The 20,171-nt window shown below is 42.3% G+C and overlaps 1 protein-coding gene across 2 annotated transcripts in view; it reads left to right on the top strand.

Moving 5' to 3' along the window:
- The window catches only part of Clint1 (clathrin interactor 1), a 54,038-nt gene that overhangs the window by 365 nt on the left and 33,502 nt on the right, over window positions 1-20,171 (top strand). The gene's annotated exons all lie outside the window — the stretch shown is intronic.

Genomic DNA, 20,171 nt, shown 5'->3' with positions numbered 1-20,171 from the left:
CCCCCCGCCCCGCGGCCTGGTGATGGCGGCGGCCGCTGCGGGCCTGGGCCTCGGTCCCTGAGCCTCCGGTGGTGCAGAACCCCCTTTCCCCGTTCTCATCCCTGCTCCCCGGGACGTCCTCACCGCGCCCCCTACCCCTCGCCTGGCAGGCGGATGCTTTGATCATACCCAGCCTGGCTGGAGTTTGGCCTCCTGGACACCAGGCCGGGCTTGGGGGCGAGGGGACACAGTGCACCCGCCCACCGTCCCTCTTGGGGTATAACCCGGAGACACCTTAGGCCTGGCCGGGTATGCCCTTTAGCTTGTTGGAGTTCTTTTAATTTCTAGTGAACCTGCAGTGCCGTGGGTGGGAGGTGTAACAAGTGGTCATTGTGGCCAGGCTGGAGTTACTGGAGACTCACCCTTCTGGTTTCTCACCCTGAGTGAAAGCAGATGACCAGACAACTTTTCACGATCGTTTCCCTCTAACGTTCCCACCCACTACTCTTAGTTTTGAGTGTGTCGCTTGTTCCATTCGTTTTCATTAAGACATCGTTCCAATAAGAATTTCTCTAAAGGAAGGGGGAAAAACCCAACAACCAAGTTTGTGTATCCTGTTGACTTGCTTTTAACGCCTTTCAGACCGAAATAACTCCAATGACCTTAGTATACTGAGGAACCCTTAACCCTTAGGTTGAGCATATCGAATTTAACAGGTCTTCTAGGTCACCAGGAAATAAAAGTTTAAAATATTTAACCAGTCCTCTTCCTTTTGGGTTTTTGCGATTATGCAATAAGTGTGGTAAGAAAACAGTTGGTTTGAGCCACTCTCCTAACCTAAAACCAGGAAGTGAAGAAGCTCTTCTTGACTCCAGAAAGCAGCATATTTTGCAGCGACTTGGATAATGCTTCAGATGGAACCAGAGTTTGACAGTGCAAATTTTGCCTCGCGACCTAAGAAGTTGGTCCAATGCTTAAAGAGTACCGTTTTTCAGATCCGAAAGAGCTGGGTTCTTATCACAACCTTGTTGTACTCCTGTCTTCCCTGGTTCAGAATGAAGATAATTATGGCCCTGTTAAGCTGTGAAAATGAAGAGCCGAGGGCTTCCATTTCATAGGAGTCTTAATAACAAAACATGTTCATGTCAGTGTGCTTCTGAAAGAGCACACTTTTGCGACTTTGAAGTGAGATAAGCCACACAGAGAAGCTGCAAGTCTGAAAAGATTTTCCTTTAGTGGTTTTATCGTTCATTTTTCCATTAAGTTTTCAGAAATTTATATGGGGCCATTCCACTCTTTGTAAACTCTGTTTTGGTTTAACCAAAGAGAAAAATCATTTCTTTTCCGAATCCTTGGGTGTTTTCAGGGTATCACATAAGGGTTGGTTTAGAATACCACCAACGTACTTTAGAAGTTGTAAGAAGTCTCAAGAAAACTACCACCTACCTCTGCTTCTAAGTCAAAGGGTAGCTGAAGAAAACTAAGAAACTCGCCACCCACCCCCACCGAATGTGTGCTACTTCAGAGTCTGAAGGGACAGTGAAACATGCCTCCTTTCTTGTTTCTGCCCGGTGTGGAGTCCAGCCTTGAGCCAGCTTACTCAAGGATGTGTAAGAACGCTGCCGCCAAGAACTTTTCCAAAGTTGTGTGTGCGCCTGACAGACACACTGGGGCTAAAACAGGAGGCGGTTTTACTGATGAGTGCTCAGCATTTGATCTTTGTCTTTATCTGGCAGGGAGAAAAATTCTTGAAAATATAAGCGTTGTACAGACCCATTGTACAGTACTATTATACTGTATGCTTAGAAAACCATGATGGAGGGGGATCGCATCCATGGAATGGCTGACTGGTTTAGTAGAGGGATGAGATTATGAGGAGGAAATGGCCAGGTGACTAATATGGCCGTTCTGTAACCAGACTGTCAGACTGTGATAGGAATAAAGAGTTCAGGTTCTGCCTCTAGCCAGGCATGTTTATAGTTTAAGGCAGAATGACTCCAACTTCGAATTTATTTGTAAAATGGTGGCCACGGGCTAGGTGTGACTTCAGATTTATTGGGTACATGATGAGATAAATTACCATCAAGGAAACAATAAAACTAGTATTCCACATAAGCAACCAAGTTTTGGAAAATCGTGGTCCTCCAGAGACAATTTAGTTTGAAAAGAGTGTTTATTATTATTATTATCATTATTGTTATCTTTATTATTTTAATGGCAATTAAAAAGGCCTGAAAAGATGACTCGTCTATTAAGAGTATGTATTGCACTTCTGAAGGATCAGAATATAATTTCCCAGCACCTATATCAGGCAGCTTACAACCACCTGAAACTCCAGTTTCAAGTAATATGAAGCCTCGGCCGTCATGACTGCCCCCCCCCCCACACTGACACACACACACAGAGCTAACAATGAACTTTTTTTTTTAATTTAATAATAATCAAAGGTTGAGGCTATAACTCAGTGATGGAGTTCTTGCTTGGTTCAGTCCCAGTACTGGGGCCAGTACTAAAAGCTATGGATGGCGGCACATACCCGTAATCCCAACACTTTGGCAGTAGAAACAAGATCAGGAGTTCAGGGTCATTCTCTGCTACATAGCCCCTTTGAGGCCTGCTGGGCTAAGGGAGACTCTGTCCCGGGTGTAGGAAGGGAGTGAGAATGAGGGATATGGGGCTCACTGGTAGAGTACTTACCTGATATGTGGAAGTCCTGGGTACTTCAAAGTATAGCCAAAAAAGATGACCAATAAATGTTACATTTAAATGTTTGAAGCAATCAATAAGTACAGCTCATGACTCATGAAAACTTAATACTTTTAGCGTATACCCACTAGCAAATATGACTTATTTCAACAAGATAAATATATGCTTTCTGAATGTTTCCGTTTCCTCAGAGCAGCCCTTGGCGTCTGTGCCAAGGCAGTACTCAAAATTAAGGAGGGGCTTCAAACACGAACTCTTGGTAGCCTGAAGCCTCCTTCTGCGAAGTCAGGGTATAGTGCCCTCCGTGGTTACCCGTCCGGGTGGTATGAAATGGGTCTAGAGCAGAACATTATAAAACATCCAGAAAGCAAAGAAGGCCCCATAGGCCAGCCAGTGCTGAGGGCACCCATTTCCTGTCTTGTCTAGTTGCTCTCAAGGCCAACTGTGGCAGGAAAGGATAAGTGGAGAAACTTCCAGCTGCAGCTAGCTAGTTGTTGTTATCTCTGACTTGAATTCAAAACTGTAATAAACTGAATACATTTATAATCTGTAATCCCACACAAGGTATTAATTGCAAGTTCTGTAGCTCTGTAGCATTTTTCTCTGGGAATTTGGGGAACGTGGCAAAAGTGACATGCATGGTCTGGTCCAGAGAAGCTGCTGTTGGCTCTGCAAGCCAGCCAGCCCTTCTCTTTCCTTACAGGGAGCCATGTATTCCACCAGCAGCCCTTTCTTAGCACAGTTGTTTAAACAGCTCTGGCTGTTTAAGGTCAAGGCATCTGCGGTGGATAGTTCGTTTTAAGTTGGTCTCTCAATTATAGATCCCCTTTAGTTATTTTCCTTGCCATACATTGCTTGTTTTTAGTTCCTGGGTGTTTAGCTAATGTGATAGAGCTGTGTGCACTGCTGTTGGAGTCTAACTGACTCCATGCGGAAACTTAGCTCTTCAGTTGTTTGAACAGAGCGTGCATTCGTTGTCTTAGATCAGCCCTGTGGAACTCTTGCAGTGTGGCCCATACTTGGCAGGGCACTTTGCTGCAATCCACTGACATGGGAAGACTCTTCCTTTGCTTTTCTTTCACCCCCCACTCTTGTTTATCTCCATCTTGCCAGTAAGCCTTTATTCAGTTCTTGGAACTTGGCCTCAAAGATGAGAAGGTGCTTGTCAGATCTTCTGAGAACAACTGCTCAGAACCAGTTGTGGAGAATTGTTGCCACCGAGACAATGAATTAATTATCCTTCTTTTCTCCTGGTAACAGGACACAAGTAGGTATCGAGAATGTAACTCCAGAGAAAGATGAGGTAGTTTCCCTCCTGCCAGCATTTCGTTGGGTAATTTTCGGGAGCTTAAGTTAGTGAGTTCAGTACTGCTCCCAGGGTGCCTCCTAACAGCCTTGACCTGCCCGTACCTTTTGGTGTGCACTTCAGTTTTAGTTTACAGGTAGCTTTTATGTGTTTCCCAGTATGGCCACTAAAGGTACTTGCCATCTTCGTTGTAAGCAACACTAACTAGTCATGTTTCTACTTTATACAATATGGCTTCACAGTTGTGTGTGTGTACACTTCTATATTATTTTTCATACTCCTTTATGACATTTAATAATTTCTTTAAGAAAAAGAAAAGTGGGGCTGGAGATGCAGCTTAGTTGGTAAAGAGCCTAGTATTTAGGAAGCTGTATTTGAAATTTGGTGTGATAAAAACTGAAAATAAGTGCCAGCATCAAAGATCTAGATATGAAAATAGGTAAAGCTTCTAGAAGACTTTTTGTTTGCTTTTGTTTTTTGAGACAGAATTTCTCTGTGTAGCCTTGGAGCCTGTCCTGGAACCAGGCTGGCCTCGAACTCATAGAGATCCACCTGCCTCTGCCTCCCGAGTGCTGGGATTAAAGGCTTGTCCCACAACCACCCAGCTTCTAGAAGATTTTAAATGTTTTTTATGCTGCCTATATTCATGTATGCCTGCTTTCTTTGGGGGGGGGCAACTAGGTGGAACACAGTCCTTGTGTAGCCTAGCGTGGCATTTTGGAGCAAATCCCAGATACCATATCAATTTGTCTATTCTATAAATGAATCAGTTCCTAAAAGGTGAGGCATTATTTTATTTATTTGTGTGTGTGTGTTGGTTGGTTGGCTGGTTGGTTTGAGACAGGGTCTTGCCAGTTGCGCTGGCTGACCTAGAACTCCCTGTGCAGCTCAGACTGGCCTCTAGCCTGGAGCAGCCTTTCTGACTGAGTGCCCAGGTGCTGGGATTAAGGTGTGAGTCCCTGTAGTCAGCTAGGAGTCATTGATTTCAGTCATGACCACAATACCATTGTCATCCTCGGTGATTCCTTGATATCAAATGTCTGGTCCTGTATTTCTTAATTTCTTCATGATTCTTTTTTTATTTCCTTGTTTAGTTTGGGTTTTTTTTTTTTGTTATTGTTTTGTTTTTGTTTTTTGAGACAAAGTCTGGTTATATAGCCTTCACTGGCTTGGAATTTGCCACCATACCTAGCCATTTTGTTTTTAATTGTGTATGTGTGTGGAGTGGGGGGTGAGTGCATTACCCATGAACACCAAAAGAGGATATCGGATCCCTGCAGCTGGAATTGTAGTCAGTTGTGAGCCTTACCATGCAGGTGCTGGAGACCAAAGCCTGGTCCTCTACAGAGCCAGCATTTTTAACCTCTGAGCCCCACCCCAGCCTTGTCATTTGTTTCCAATGTTCTGATTGGAAGATATATTTGTTAGTTTTCCTTGCTTCACCTGTAATACTGCCAGACATGCCAATCTTCCCTTGATTCTCTTATCCTGCATGTCAAACTCCATCTTTTAGTCCTAAATGTCTCCCTAGTTGTTTGTTTATTGGAGAGCCTGGGTTATTTGCATTTCTCCTCAGTCTGGATTTTGCAAATTCTACCCTCATCGTCCACTGTATTACCTAAAGATATGACAATTATGACATCTTGGTAAATTTAAGCTCCAGTTTGAGGAAGCAAGACAGCTTCCTTCCTAGTTTAGAAGTTTGGTTTTTGTTTGTTTTGTTTTTTGAGACAGGGTTTCTCTGTAGTTTTGGCGCCTGTCCCAGAACTCACTCTGTAGACCAGTCTGGCCCCAAACTTGCAGAGATCCATCCACCTGTCTCTGCCTCCCAAGTGCTGAAAGGCATGTGTCACCACCACCTGGCTTAGAAGTTCATTTTTCCGACTTCTGCTGATTCTTGTGTAGAGTTACTGCCTTTTAGTCCCAGTTACATGTGATTTAACTTTCTAGGACTACGTGCTCTTGTCACTTCCTTTGAGCTTTCTTTGGGTTGCCTACTTCATTGATCTTTGCTGGCCAAAGACGCTTCCCACCACGTTCAGCTGTCTCTAGTTAGTGCTTACTGAATCTGGACACCACTAGTGGATCAGAGGTAAAACATGGATTGAAACTCGGGGCCACTAATGAGAAACAGTAGCTGTAGCTGTGGGTGTTAGAGCAGTGCCTATGACTTCCCAACTATAATCTAAGACATGCTTGCATGTTTTATAGGCTCATGGGTGTTACATATGAAACCTTTTAAAAAATACCTGGATATCTAGTACCTTCTTGGGAAATGTGTTGTTCCTGTTTTGTGATAGTAGTCAGTAGCACTGAGGAAATTGAGTACAGTGAGAGAATAAAGATACAGTAGATTATTTACTAGTGTGTAGATCTGTGTCCTAATGATGAGCTCATTGTTTACAGTGGGCTTCTTAGAAAGATGTGTTTCTTTTTATCTTTTGTGTATGAATGTTTGCATATATGTGTGTGCACTGCTCATATACAGTTCCTGTGGAGGCCAGAAGGAGGAGGCAGATTCTCTAGAACTGGACTTATTGTGAACTGCCATGTGGATGCTGGGAACCAAATCAGGACCTCTGCAAGAGCAGCGAGTGCTCTTAACCACTAGCCATCTCTCCAGCCCCTCAGTGGACACTCTTTGTTGTTTGGGTTTTATTTTTATTTTTATTCCTAAGAAGTTCTCACTAGACAAGGACTTGCTGTGTCCTACAGGGTGACCTTAAATCTCATTCTTTTTGCCTCAGCCTCCCTCCATCCTGAGTGCTGGCGTTATAGGTGTGGGCCTCCATGCTCGGCCTTTTGTCTTAAACACTGCTGTTCATACGCTGTGTTATTTTTACCAACTCATGGATGCTTTTACTTGAATATTGTGAAGTGTATTGCAGAATATTCTTTCAAAAGACATATTGAAGACTGAAGTGTTTGGAAAGACATATTGCAGTTTCCACCTGCCACTTCCACGGTGTCGTTTAGCTTGTTTTGTATTTCCCTGAGATTTTAAAAATATTGCCACTGTTAAACATTTTATCTAAAACATGAAAAGATTTTATGAATGCCAATGGAAGCTGGCATTTCATCCTTAAACTGGATCGTAAGATATCACTCAAATATGTGATAACAAATACACAGTTTCTTTCTTTTAAAGATTTAATTTTTATTTATCTGAATCTGGTGTTCACTTGAATTTATGGGCACTTAGAGGTCAGAGGTCATTGGGTTCCTTGAACTAAAATTACAGGTGTTTGTAACCTGATGGGATGCTGGGAATCAACTGTGATTCTTTGCAAGAGCTATAAGTAGTTTTGATGCTTCTCTCCACCCCCAGTACATGATCGCTTGACAGTGAATGAGTAGAGAAAGGGCTTCCTAGTTCCGTAATGAAGTCTTTTAAAACCTACTGGGGCTTTTCTGAAAGTTGAGTGAATACAGGTAAAGTAATAGAGCACATTCCGTGCTGGATCCCAAATACAGGTAAAGTAATAGAGCACATTCCGTGCTAGATCCCAATACAGGTAAAGTAATAGAGCACATTCCTGTGCTGGATCCCAATACATGTAAAGTAATAGAGCACATTCCCGTGCTGGATCCCAATATAGTAATAGAGCACATTCCCGTGCTGGATCCCAGATACAGGTAAAGTAATAGAGCACATTCCCATGCTGGATCCCAAATATAGCTGCTTTTGAGTAGATTAGACTAATGATTTGTTAAATGCAAACGGTTCTTAGAGTCTGACAATAACAATAGGTTTTGTTTTTCACTTTAAAATCTAATAACTAATTATTTTAGAATATCTTTTGTCATGGATTTTTGTTAATTTTTTAATGTAGGAGAACATTTAAGTGCTGTGTATAATTTGAATATAAATAATCTTTTTGTAATCTTGCTTTTCCTTTTTAAAAAACAAACACAAGGTCTCACTATGTGGCCCTGCCTGGCCTGGAGCTCTGTGTGGTGAACTTGGAGAGATCAGTTTCTTTTGCTTTGCCCCCCACCCCCCCATGTTGGGATTGAAGGCATGAACCAGTACACCCAACTACAGTGTTTTCTTTAAGACAGTGTTTTGTAGCCCACACTGACCCTGAGCTCCCTTGAACTTGTGGTCATCTTGGCTCTACCTCCTAACTACTGGGATGATGTGATTGCCATCACACCTGAACAATGCAGGGCTAGGGATTGAATGAACTAAGGGCTCTGTGCGTGCGAGGTTGGCTGTTTGACATGTGCACGCTCTGACTTTGGTTGCTCAGCCTGCGCACGCTTTCGTAGCGCTTCACTCATCTCCTATCCACAGAGCTCTATATTTTCCTGGTGGGAACGCGCATCGTAAGCTCAGGGTTTATTGTGGGTTTGTTTTATTTTTTTGAGACAGGCTATCTCTACATAGTCCTGGCTGTCCTGGAACTCAGAGATCTGCCTCCCAAGTGCTGGGACTAAAGGCTTGTCTCACCATGCCCAGCCACATTCAGTTTAATTTTATTTTTCTTGACATTTCATGCATTTTTAGCAAATCTGAAAAATAATATATCAGGCTAGTTGGTGTCTTCTGTAGTTTTTCTCAGATTCGTTATTGTCTTTATTTATTTATTATTTTTTAACCAGAGCCTTGTTAGATATCCAGGCTAGCTTCAAACATGGTTATGTTCCTCCTACCTCAGCTTTCTGCTACCATCCATATTTGTCTTTTTTAGGTGACATGAAGTTGTTTAGACAAAGTCATGTGCTACTTGCATTTCATATTCTTTGTTTGGCATGTTTGGCTCATGGTTATATTTGGTGCTGCATGGACTTTTGACAGGTAGCTCATTTGTCACGAAGGCAAATAAAAGTTTGTAACGGGGCTGGTGTGATGGTTTAGTGATTTGAGTTAGTAAAGGCATTTGCTATACAAGTCTGGAGCCCTGAGTTTGATCTGTGAAACCCACGTGAAGGTGGAAAGCAAGAAGTGACCCCAAAACGTGCTCTGACCTCCACACATGTACTGTGGTGTGTACTCTGACACACACATCCTGCACACATACAGTAATAAACATAGAGTTTATAGGGCCCCCTTACAGTGGCAGGACACTCAGCGCTGCACATGGTACATCACTCCTGTGACCCTGTGCTAAGGAGTCTAAGGCAGGAGGATCACAGATTCCCGGATGTCTGTACTACGTCACATAGACATATCTTAAAAGCAAAAATACCAGCTAGTTCTGCTTGGAATTCTTCAGTGGCTTCTTATCTCACCTCTGTGATCAGGCTCTCCCTCTGACCTCGTGTCTCATTGCTGCCCTGGGCTTCTGTATTTCATAACCTGCACGCAAACAGCATCCCTGTGCCTGCCTTCTTCTGTTTGTGTATAGTTGTTTTAGTTCCTGCTCTCTTTATTGCCCAAATGCTAGAACTTCATGATGTGCAGTAGACACTTAATAAATGTTTTTGAATAAATTTGCTAAACTTGCTAACTTGATATTTGTTAGACTGTCCTTTAAATCAGGACATTTCTAGTAATAAAGGTCATTATGTACCGAGTAAGTGACCGTCAATGTTCAAGTTTGTCCTTCCCTTCCCTTCCCTTCCCTTCCCTTCCCTTCCCTTCCCTTCCCTTCCCTTCTTCCCTTCCCTTTCTCTCCCTCCCTCTCTTCCTCCCTCCCTCCTTCCTTTTTAAGAATATTTTTGTGGGAACCTGAAGAGATGTCTCTGCAGTTAAGAGTACTTGCTCTTGGGGGCTGGAGAGATGGCTCAGTGGTTAAGAGCAGTGTCTGCTCTTCCAGAGGTCCTGAGTTCAATTCCCAGCAACCACATGGTGGCTCACAACCATCTGTAGTGAGGTCTGGTGCCCTCTTCTGGCCTGCAGACGTACATACAGACAGAATATTGTATGCATAATAAATAAATAAATATTTAAAAAAAAAGAGTACTTGCTCTTGCAGAGGACCTGAGTCCATTCCCAGCACCTACGTGGCGGGCCAACATCTGCAACTCCAGTTTTAGGGGATCAGACACTCTCTTCTAGCCTCTGCCAACTTCAGGCACACAGATTCTTTTTAATCTTTTAAAATAAATCTTATTAAAAGTACCATTTTGACCATCCCACCCCTACCTCCCTACTCCACAGTTCTAATATTGTAGTAAGAAAATGAGCTACATAAGTCTGGCGCATTTATGAGGTAGCAGACCTGGAAGTAGTCTAAGCTAAAACCACAGCCATCTGCCTTTAGGACATATATCTGCAGTCTTCGCTAGTCTTCCTAAAGAATCACCTGACAAACTTGTATCATTCATTATCCCAAAGTTGAGTTACTAGTGTATACCTTTTGCAAATTGAGACTTACCTGGAAAATATATTTACTACTTAAGATTCAGAACCAAACTTGACAGTTACCCTTTTCTGCAGTATCCCACATACCATCTTTACATTAGCTGACCCAAAATGGAGGGAAAGACAGACGTTTTCATATGTGAGATAGGAAACCTTCACTATTGTCATGAAGGCATTTCTGACATCAGTCGCAAAGAATGTTGTCCCATTTATGGGAATTATCACTATGCAGAATCAGTCATCATCTGTAAATAGCTTCCAAAGCTCTTCAGTTTCCCAGCCCTTTGGTTTTTGTACGATGGTCACTTTGGTATTCCGTATTCCCATACTGGTTTGATTACTATCTATTTTTCCTAATATTTCTTGTGTTCCAAATGAACCACTTGGAAATAGCATCTTAGACTTGTATCTTCATGTCTAGATACTGTGCTTTTCTAATCCATTCCAAATATTTAAATGTTACGTAGTAACTGGATACACTGTTGAGAGCTTACAAGTATTCTGCAGACTTTGAAAAGTCTTACTCGTTTCTAAAGAGCTCCACCGAGTCCTGGGCAACATGAAGCCAGACCTTCAGGTTCTAATGGATTCTATAGCTCTGTGAAGTTGCATGTGAAAAAGAAACAATACTATAGGGGATGTTCTTCCAGTTTGGATACTTCAAGTACAACACAAAGCCAGACTCCCAAAAGAACCAGGCGGAGCCAAAACCTGATGAAGATCCTTGTGTTCAAATGTGACTGCTGAAAGAAACTCAAATGAGCTACCAAACATGGAGTCAGAATTGAAGTCACAAGGCAGATGACACTTTTCACTGGTGATAAACTGCACCCAGGTGGCTCTAAGCCTCTTTTGATAGCAGTAAGCACTTGTTAGGAAAGACAGGAAGTCCTCTTTTGCCCTCACTAAATAGTCCAAAGTCAATAATTTGAAATATAATATTTTTGTTCTTTTACCTTGTTAGCCTTTATGTCAGAAAGCCAAGCCTAATCTTGAGGATTTGGTAATATATGTGAGTTTAATCACAGGTAAAAGTGAAAAAAGAGGCTGGGTACAGTGACACATATCTGTCATCCCAGCACTTGGAAGGTAGATCAGGTCAGCCTTGGCAGACTAGCAAGTTTGTGGCTAGTCTGAGCTATACAAGACCGTTTGTGTTCACAAATGTGGGGTTATGGATATTCCCCTATTGAAGTACGTATGTCCTGTTGTCCTTCTGTTGGAAGTGTGAGACTCATAGACAGACAATTTAGTGTGGATAGTTGGTGCTGTCTGAAACTAATTGGCCAGTTTATAAGTGATAGAATCAAAGTCCACAAAGAGAATTTCCTACCTCCTGACTGCTGGATGTTTAACCATTCTGTTATATGGTTTTCCTTGGAAAGCTTACTAATCCAGGTTTTTAGGGTTTTTTTTTTTCATTTTTAGAGTAAGATAGTATATTTGATAAAATCCTCAAATGTTTTAGGTAAGGTATGGTATCACCTAAAAAGCCAGACATGAGTGTGATAGCTGATCAGATTTCTTTGAAGTTTTATTTATTTATTTTTTTCATGAGTGGTGGTTGAGATCATTGAAAGGGGAGACAGCTTTTTTTGTTGGTTTTGGTTTTTGGTTTGTTTGGGTTTTTTTTTTTTTGGTTTTTTTTGGGGGGGAGTGTTTTGTTTGTTTTTTGTTTTGGGGGGGGTGTTTTGTTTTGTTTTGTTTTTTGAGACAAGGGTTCTCTGTAGCTTTGGAACCTGTCCTGGAACTAGCTCTTGTGAACTCACAGAGATCCACCTACCTCTGTCTCCTGAGTGCTAGGATTAAAGGCGTGCGCCACCACCACCCAGCCAGACAGCTACTTCTGTGTGAAATTGGTATAGTTTGCCTGTGGATCTGTTAAAGGATTAAATGAACTGATGTGTTAGATTTTATCATTGTGTTCTGAGTAGATTGTTCTTCTGGGTTTTTGTTTAAATTTTTTCATTGAGATAACTTTAAAAGTTATAACACAGGGTCATCAAGGTGGCTCAGAGGCACTTGTCACTAAGCCTAATAATCTAAGTTCAGTTTCCAGAATTTGCATAGTAATAGGAGAGAAACAACTTCTGCAAGTTGTCCTCTGGCCTCCACATATAAACCACTCCCACAGCAGATTTGTAACTTTTTAAAATTATGACCCACAGGTTTTAAAGTTACATAATGACAGTATTTTTTTCAGGTTAGTTTTAATTCATAGGAATTTAAAATTTATTTATCCAAGCATGGTGACCTAAACCTTTATTACCAGCACTCTGGAGGCAGAGTCAGGGTCTCTGAGTTTGAAGCCAGTGAGTTCTAGGCCAGCCAGAGCTATAAAGTGAGACCCTGTTTTTAAATTAATAAATAAGTAAAATATGATATTTTTATAACATTTTAACCTAGTTTAAATGTAGCAGTTTTATTAGTAATTATTATGGCTGTAATTCGAACTAGAATTGCAATCTTATCCAAATAAAATGCTTGGGCTGTGTTCATTTTTTTAAAGTACCTTGACTATTTCACTATTTCCCCCAGGAGAATAATACTACACTGTCCTTTCTTAAAAACAACAGAGCTAGTTCCAGGACAGGCTCCAAAACCACAGAGAAACCCTGTCTCGAAAAACCAAAAAAAAAAAAAAAAAAACAACAGCAAAGCATCGGTTTACTGAAAAGCAGCTAGTCTGTGCATACAGCATTATTAAGATAGGTCATGTAAGACACACTGATCGTTTTAAACTGTTTAGTAGCGCCTAGTACATTGCAGCATGGGCAGTAAGGGCATTTTCTCACAAAGCTCAGGCTATCCTAAAATTAATATGAACCTAATGTGTCCACCTTCCCACTGCTGGAATGACAGATGTGTGGTGCTATGGATAGAACCCAGGGCCTTGTGCACGCTAGACTAGCATTCCACCATCTAAGCTATATCCCTTGCCCCTGATTTAACTTTAATTTTTAAATGTATTGTGTGTGTGTGTGTATGCACTTGAGTTTATTGAACCCTCAGGGGCTTGTAGAAGATGTCAGAATCTTTGGAACTAGAGTTCCAGAATCTTTGGAACTGGAGTTACAGATGGTTGTGAGCCACCATGTAGTGCTGGGAACTGAATTCAGGTCCTCTGCAAGAGCAAGATGTACTCGTTAACCACTGAGCCAAATCTCAGCCTGTCTCTCTTTTCTTTTTTTTAGAATTTCATGTTTGGCTATTTTGCTTGCATCATTTTCACCCCTTCCCCTCTCCTCACCAGCTCCTCCCATGCCCTTCTAAATACATGACCTTTTCTATAATTATTATTTTTAGACATACTGACACAGACGTATGCATGTATACATATAGGTATATATGTAAAAATAACCTGAGTCCATTTAGTGTTGATCATATGTATATGTGCTTAAGACTGACCACTTGGGTTTGGAAAACCTACCAGGAGGCCCCTGTCCTTGGAAAAAACTAACCCTCTGTCTCCCAGCACACTGATTGCCTGTGTTTCTTCATCTAAGGTAAGGACTTGTGAAATCTTCCGGGTCCACATTGCTGTGTCAGCAGGTATTGTCACCATCCAGGTCTTGTTTCGGCAACCACACTGTTAATCTCGTTGCTGCAGCTTGCCTGTCGTGTCTAGAAGACACTGTCTAGCAGCCAGCGCCCTGACTTTTTAAACCTTGGTATTTTGAAATGAAAGTTCTAGAAATTATGACGGGGCATTCCTGAATCCCTTTCCGTACTGCTCAGTGTTTACATGTGTCATTCCCCACCCCCACCCCATGAGTCTGTAGACACATATTCTGATCCACATGAAAAGAGGTTACTTAAATCGTGCCCCTCTTTTTAAAAAAATGCTTGTTATGTGCAGCCATCTGCCAGCTAAGCACCATCCTCAGTCTGGCTTCATGTTGTTAGATGACTGAACGCCGTGTATGAAGACAGCTAGTTCAGAGCAGAGACTTGGAGGTTAAGAACACATTTATCTATCTGTTTTCTCCTTTTTTTTTTATCTCCAGCAATGCAGTTTGCTTTCCTTAAACCAATTAGATATGAACAGACAACAATCAAAGCATATTTATTCTGATTATGTCAATAAGTCGCAATCAGGGACGGCATGCCTGCTAGTAGCACTTCTGTCCCGCGCACACCTGTGCTCAGCACTTGTGTTGCACTGCCTCTCCTTTAGCCTTAGCTGATTGCTCAGTAAGAGTCAATTATGGCAGCGGTGTTCTAATTAGAATGCTAGCTGTTGGCGCTTCATTTAGCAACTACAAGTGTGAAGTAAGTGTTTTGAAGTTTGTCTAAGGAAGAGCTGACTGGCGGTGGATCTGTAGATATCTAAGGTTAGATGCTGTGCTTTCCTTCCAGACTAAACCACAGCTTACTTGAAATAGGTAATCATTTTGAATAAAGTTGGAGAGGAACTGGCTATGTGTTCTGAGTAGCATTGTCCCACCAATTAAAAATCTATGTATGCCAGCACTCAGGAGACTGAGGCTGGAGAATTTGAGTTCTTACTTTGTAGCCCAGGCTGGACTTGAACTGGCAGTGTTCCTGCTCCAGACTCCCAGGTGCTAGGATTATAGGTCTGGACCACTGTACACAGCACAGATGCAGTTTCTTACTTTTTCCCTGTGTGTATATGTTGTATGCTTGTGGCTATTCACCTATGGGGGCGGGGGAGGCAGAGTTTGGTATCAGGCTGTCTTTTTCATTCATTTCTGTCCTACACACCTTTTCTCCCCTTTGAGACAAGGTCTTTCACTGAACCTAGAGTTAGCCATTTCACTAGAGTGGCTGGCCACTTAGCCCTGAGATCTGCCTGTCTCCACCCCTTCAGTGTGGGGTTACAGTCACATTTGCCAGCTTGTGCTTGCGTGCTGGGCCCTCAAGTTCAGGTCTCCATGATTGACAACAAACTTTTTATACAGGGAGCCATCTCCCTAGCCCCAGTTTCTTAATTTCAACATTAACATTAAGAATAGAAGAGGAACTTGCCAGGCGAGGTGGCACATGCCTTTAAACACAGCATTTGGGAGGCAGAGCAGTCGGAACTGTGTGAGTCTGGTCTATAAGAGCAAGTTCCAGGACAGCCAGGGCTACACAGAGAGAACCCTGTCTTAAAAAAAAAAAAAAAAAAAGAAAGAAGAAAAAAAACAAAAAGAATATAGACGAACTAGAGTAGGAAGATGGAGCAGTGGATAAAGCTGCTTGTTGTGCAAGCTCTCCTGAGTTTAATCCCCAGAATCTGTGTAACGGGGAGGAGGGCACCAACTCTGAGAAGCTGTCCTCTGTAACAGGGAGGAAGAGGAGGGCACCGACTCTGTCCTCTGTAGCGGGGAGGAGGGCACCGACTCTGAGCAGCTGTCCTCTGGCCTGCACATGTGCACTGTGGTGTTTATGTCCCCACCCCCACCCCCATTACAATTAAATAAGAATCTTAAATGAAAGAGCTTGAGGTACAGATGTTGCTCATTTGGTAGATAATTGCTACATGGTGAGTAAATATAAAATGTATTTTCTGAGCACGCAAAAGTATATGTATGTGTGTGTTGTATCTATGAACCAAACTCAGGACTTTGCATATTCTAGATAGACAAAAATCTTGTCATGGAGCCTATCCCTTAAATTTTTTCTTTAAAAAAACAAATGACTTTGTTTTTGTTTTATTGGTGTGTGTGTGTGTGTGTACACACACATACATACGTACACTTGCATGTGGGACTCAGTTTTCTCCTTCTACCATGTTGGTTCCAGGGATTAAACTCTGGTTGTCAGGCTCAGCAGCAAGTACCTTTACTCTCTCTGCCTGTCTTTTAACTTTGTTCTTTATGCTTATGTAATCCGTGATGAATAACTCTAATGAAAGGCATGTGTCTCCTGGCAGATGCCCACATCCAAAGGAACAGTGTCTTAACAGGGAATACAGGAAACCACAGGGTAGTTTATTGAATGAATAATTATCTTTTACCTGGAGCTCTTGTGGTACTGAAGTTGTGAAAATGTTTAGGTAGAGACAGGGCTGAAAACAATAGTTGGGGCTTGAGAGATGGCTAGTGGTTAAGAGTACTTGCTCTTAAAGAACATCTGGGCTCAATTCCCAGCCACCGGTAGCAGATGGCTCATAAACACCTGTAACGCCTGTCCTGGGGGATCCAGCACCACCTTCTGGCCACCGTGGGTACTGCAAACACGTGGATTATGGATAAGCAGGCACGTGCATACACATTTAAATAAAAGTAAATTCTAAGGAACACTAGATGTTCAGGAGGGTTATGAAGAGGCTCTGATAATGAGTGATGATAGGGCTTTTCCCTTCTGAGAATGCAGAGCTTCCAGTAAGACTGAAAAATAGAGTATATAAAGAGGAGGGAGTAAGCAGGGGTTCTGTGCATGCAGACAATGGGACGGCATGTGGCAGAGCAGGGAAGAGTCGTGCCTATGGGGATTTGTAAGTCATGTGTGTGGAATCTGGATTTGTCCTACATACTATAAGATACCCATGAGGGATTTTGAAAAGCAAGGGAGTGAAATGACCCCAAGCATGTCCCTTACTCCTGGTGCTGAGTTGTATACTGATCGGGAAGGATTGTTGAAGATGGCTATGACAACACTGAATAGCACAGGCTCTAAGGCCGCACTCCCTGAGCTTGGGTACTCAACACATCCGTTTAGTGGTTATGTGATGAATGAGAGACTTTAACCTTGTACCTCAGTTTACCTTCTGAAAAATAGGGATACTAACAAAACCTGACTTTAGGGGATTAAATAAATCGCTACCCACTCTATTATTTTTCTGTGTTAAAGATTTATATTATTTTATTTGTGTGTTAAGTGTATGTATACACACAGGCACAAACGCATACACATAACACTCATCTTAATAAGTGTTCTGTTGCTGTGATGAGACATCATGACCAAAGCAACTCTTATAAAAGAAAACATTTAACTGGGGAGTTGTTTACAGTTTCAGAGGGTTAGCCCATTATCATCTTCTTGGGGAGCATGGAAGTACACAGGCAGACATGGTGCTGGAGAAGTAACTGAGAGTTATGCTCTGATCTTCAGGCAGCATGGAGAGAGACCGAGCTTGGCTTGAACTTTTGAAACTTCAAAATCTTCACCTAGTGGAACACTTCCTCCAACAAGGCCACACCTCCTAATCCCTTTCAAGTGATGCCGTCCCCTAATGACTAAGTATTCCTATATATGGGCCTGTAAGGGCTGTTCTTGTTTATACCCCCACAGCACCTGCGTGTTTTTGTCACCGCCTTCTAGCTGTCTTGCCACCTGATGTAGATGCTGGGAACTGAACTGTAGTCTCTGGAAGAGCAGCAAGCACTAAAACTACCAGGTTTGTGTATTTAAAAAAAAAAAAAAACAGTGAACAACAAATACAGCCGTTTTATAGGGGAGAGAGTTGAGCCCGGGATGCTGTGCTTTGCTGCAGATTTTCTGTGCTTTGGAGAGAACCCAAGAGTATTTATCACTATACAGGCAATGGCAGCTTTGCGCACTTCTTCCATGGGAACAGATTGTGCGGAGAACACATTTCCAGCATGGAAGGGTTTTAGTAAACAAGTTTCCATGCAAAGAAAGAGACATGGGAGACTTCTTCATGTGTTAAATGGCGTCTGGGGTGGTGCCTGGCTCTTTGTGTAACACTTAGCATGAGGAGGGAGGAGGCTTAACTAAATGTTCGAGTATCCCATTAAGTTGTAGGTTTCTAATGTTGTTCTTCAGTTGTTTCTTTAAGACACAGCTCCTGCCACTGAGGTAATTTCAGGTGACAGACCAAATTCTATCCAAGCCCCAAATGACCCCTGGTTTTACGATATCTTTTAAAAGCAACATCAATAACTGTCCCCTACCATGTGGTGGTGTTCATTAGGACATACCTGCATTCATCCTCTGTGTGCTTTGGGTGGATGTCTTTTAATCTCTTGATCTCATTTCTTCACCTTCCAGCTCACCTCTGTCCAACACAACTCAATTTCATTTATGCATTCACTTCTCAAGTCAGATTTTATGTGTCCATTTACCTGTTTTTGATGGTAGAAATTGAACCTTAAGTCACCAGTGCATAAGAAGCAGCAGTCAGTCCTTGTTCAGTTTTGTAAAGTTATCATCAGCAAAGTTAGCAAGAACCAAGTGCTTGCTCCTAGGGAAAAAGGTAGAGTTAGGTTCTGTGAGCCTGAGCCACAACATTTACTTCATTTGATCCATAACCTTCCAAAAGTGTGTTTCTGATGTAAGATACTTTCTTAAATAATTTGATGTGCATTTGTGTTTTGCCTGTATGTATGTCTGTGTGAAGATGTTTGATTTTCTGGGACTGGAGTTACAGCTAGTTGTGAACTGCCATATGGATGCGCCCAGAACAGGCCTTTTGAGGCCCACAGTGACGGGGTGCCGAGTCTTACCTGCTTGTTGCACCAGAGGGTCCCTTTGTTCCAGCCACCCGGCTAGCTTACACCCGAAATAACCACACAGAAATTGTATTAATTAAGTCACTGCCTGGCCCATTAGCTCTAGTCTCTTATTGGCTAACTCTCACATCTTGATTTAACCCATTTCTATAAATCTGTGTATTACCACAAGGTCGTGGCTTACCAGGAAAGATTCAGCATGTCTGACCTGGCGACTCTCAGACTCTGCTTTCTTCCTCCCAGAATTCAGTTCTGTCTTCTCCGCCTACCTAAGTTCAGCCCTATCAGGCCAAGCAGTTTCTGTATTGATTAATCAATGAAAGCAACACATAAACAGAAGGACCTCCTACACCACCTGGTGTATAACTTCATCAAAACATGAAGCTGTCTGCATGTGTGCAACTTTGTGTCAGTATAAAGTAAGGTAGGTACCTAAAGCCAGCAAGTAGGGAAAGTAAAATGACACTCAGGAACAACTGAAGATTTTTAAAAACACCACAAATAGGTGAAACTTGAGACAAGTTAAAAGGCTGAAATCTTAGCCCAAGAGTTAATTTTTTTTTACTTTTATTATGTGTGTGCATGGGTGTACATGTACACAAGCACACCATGACACACACTTGAATGCCAGGGGACAGTGCAGAACTTGGTTGTTCTTCCAGATGTGAGTTCAATGATTGAATTCTGGTTGTCAGGCTTGGCAGCAAGCCCCCTTACCCACAGAGCCATCGTGTACTCCCAAAGAGTTGTCAAAATAAAAACTTAAGACTAAAGGGAAAGTTATTCCTAAGAAGAGAAAAAGAAGAGTGAGGTGGCCGTGGATTTGGCTCTGAAGAGGCTCTTGTGTTTACAGCAGTCATATTAAGGTGGGTTTGGGGACATTCAAACACGATGTTCAAGGAAAGAAATGTTATCTCAGAAGTGTGAGGGATGTACAGCGCTGTCACCTTTGGGCTGAGCCATTAGGCTAGGCGGGTCTCAGAAGCAGTACAGTTGGCAAGTTTCTCTGCATCCGGTGTTGCCCAGCTCCCCAGAGAACCCTCTTCTCAGGGCGCACCCGTCGTCAATCCCCAGTGACAGTTTTCCCAGAACTGTTTAGACTGCTGTTTCAGAGGAAATAAAATGGTTTCAAATCTTTAAAGTAGCTGAGAAACATAAAAGGTTTTAAAAAGCAGAAAACAGAAATTGTTCGGGGTTGTGACTGTCATCCGTAGGGACCAGATGTTCTGGCCAGAAGGTGAGGACAGCGAGCACAGCTGTCCACCTGTAGATGGGTGACTGCTGAACCAAGGAGCTGGGAAGATTCCCAGCACAGTTATGTCTGTTCAGCCATCCAGCACTTGCTAGAAAATGGGGCAAAACTTGATACTGATTTTTTTCCTCTTTTTTTTATTGTCTAAATAATATTAAACATTTTAAATTGGCCATATCCATTTACCCCATTCTGCTC

The sequence above is a fragment of the Microtus ochrogaster genome, unplaced genomic scaffold, assembly GCF_000317375.1.
Source record: "Microtus ochrogaster isolate Prairie Vole_2 unplaced genomic scaffold, MicOch1.0 UNK30, whole genome shotgun sequence".
NCBI classification, from domain to species: Eukaryota; Metazoa; Chordata; class Mammalia; order Rodentia; family Cricetidae; genus Microtus; species Microtus ochrogaster.
Note: the sequence above shows the minus strand (reverse complement) of the source record. Positions and strands in the feature narration are given on the sequence as shown.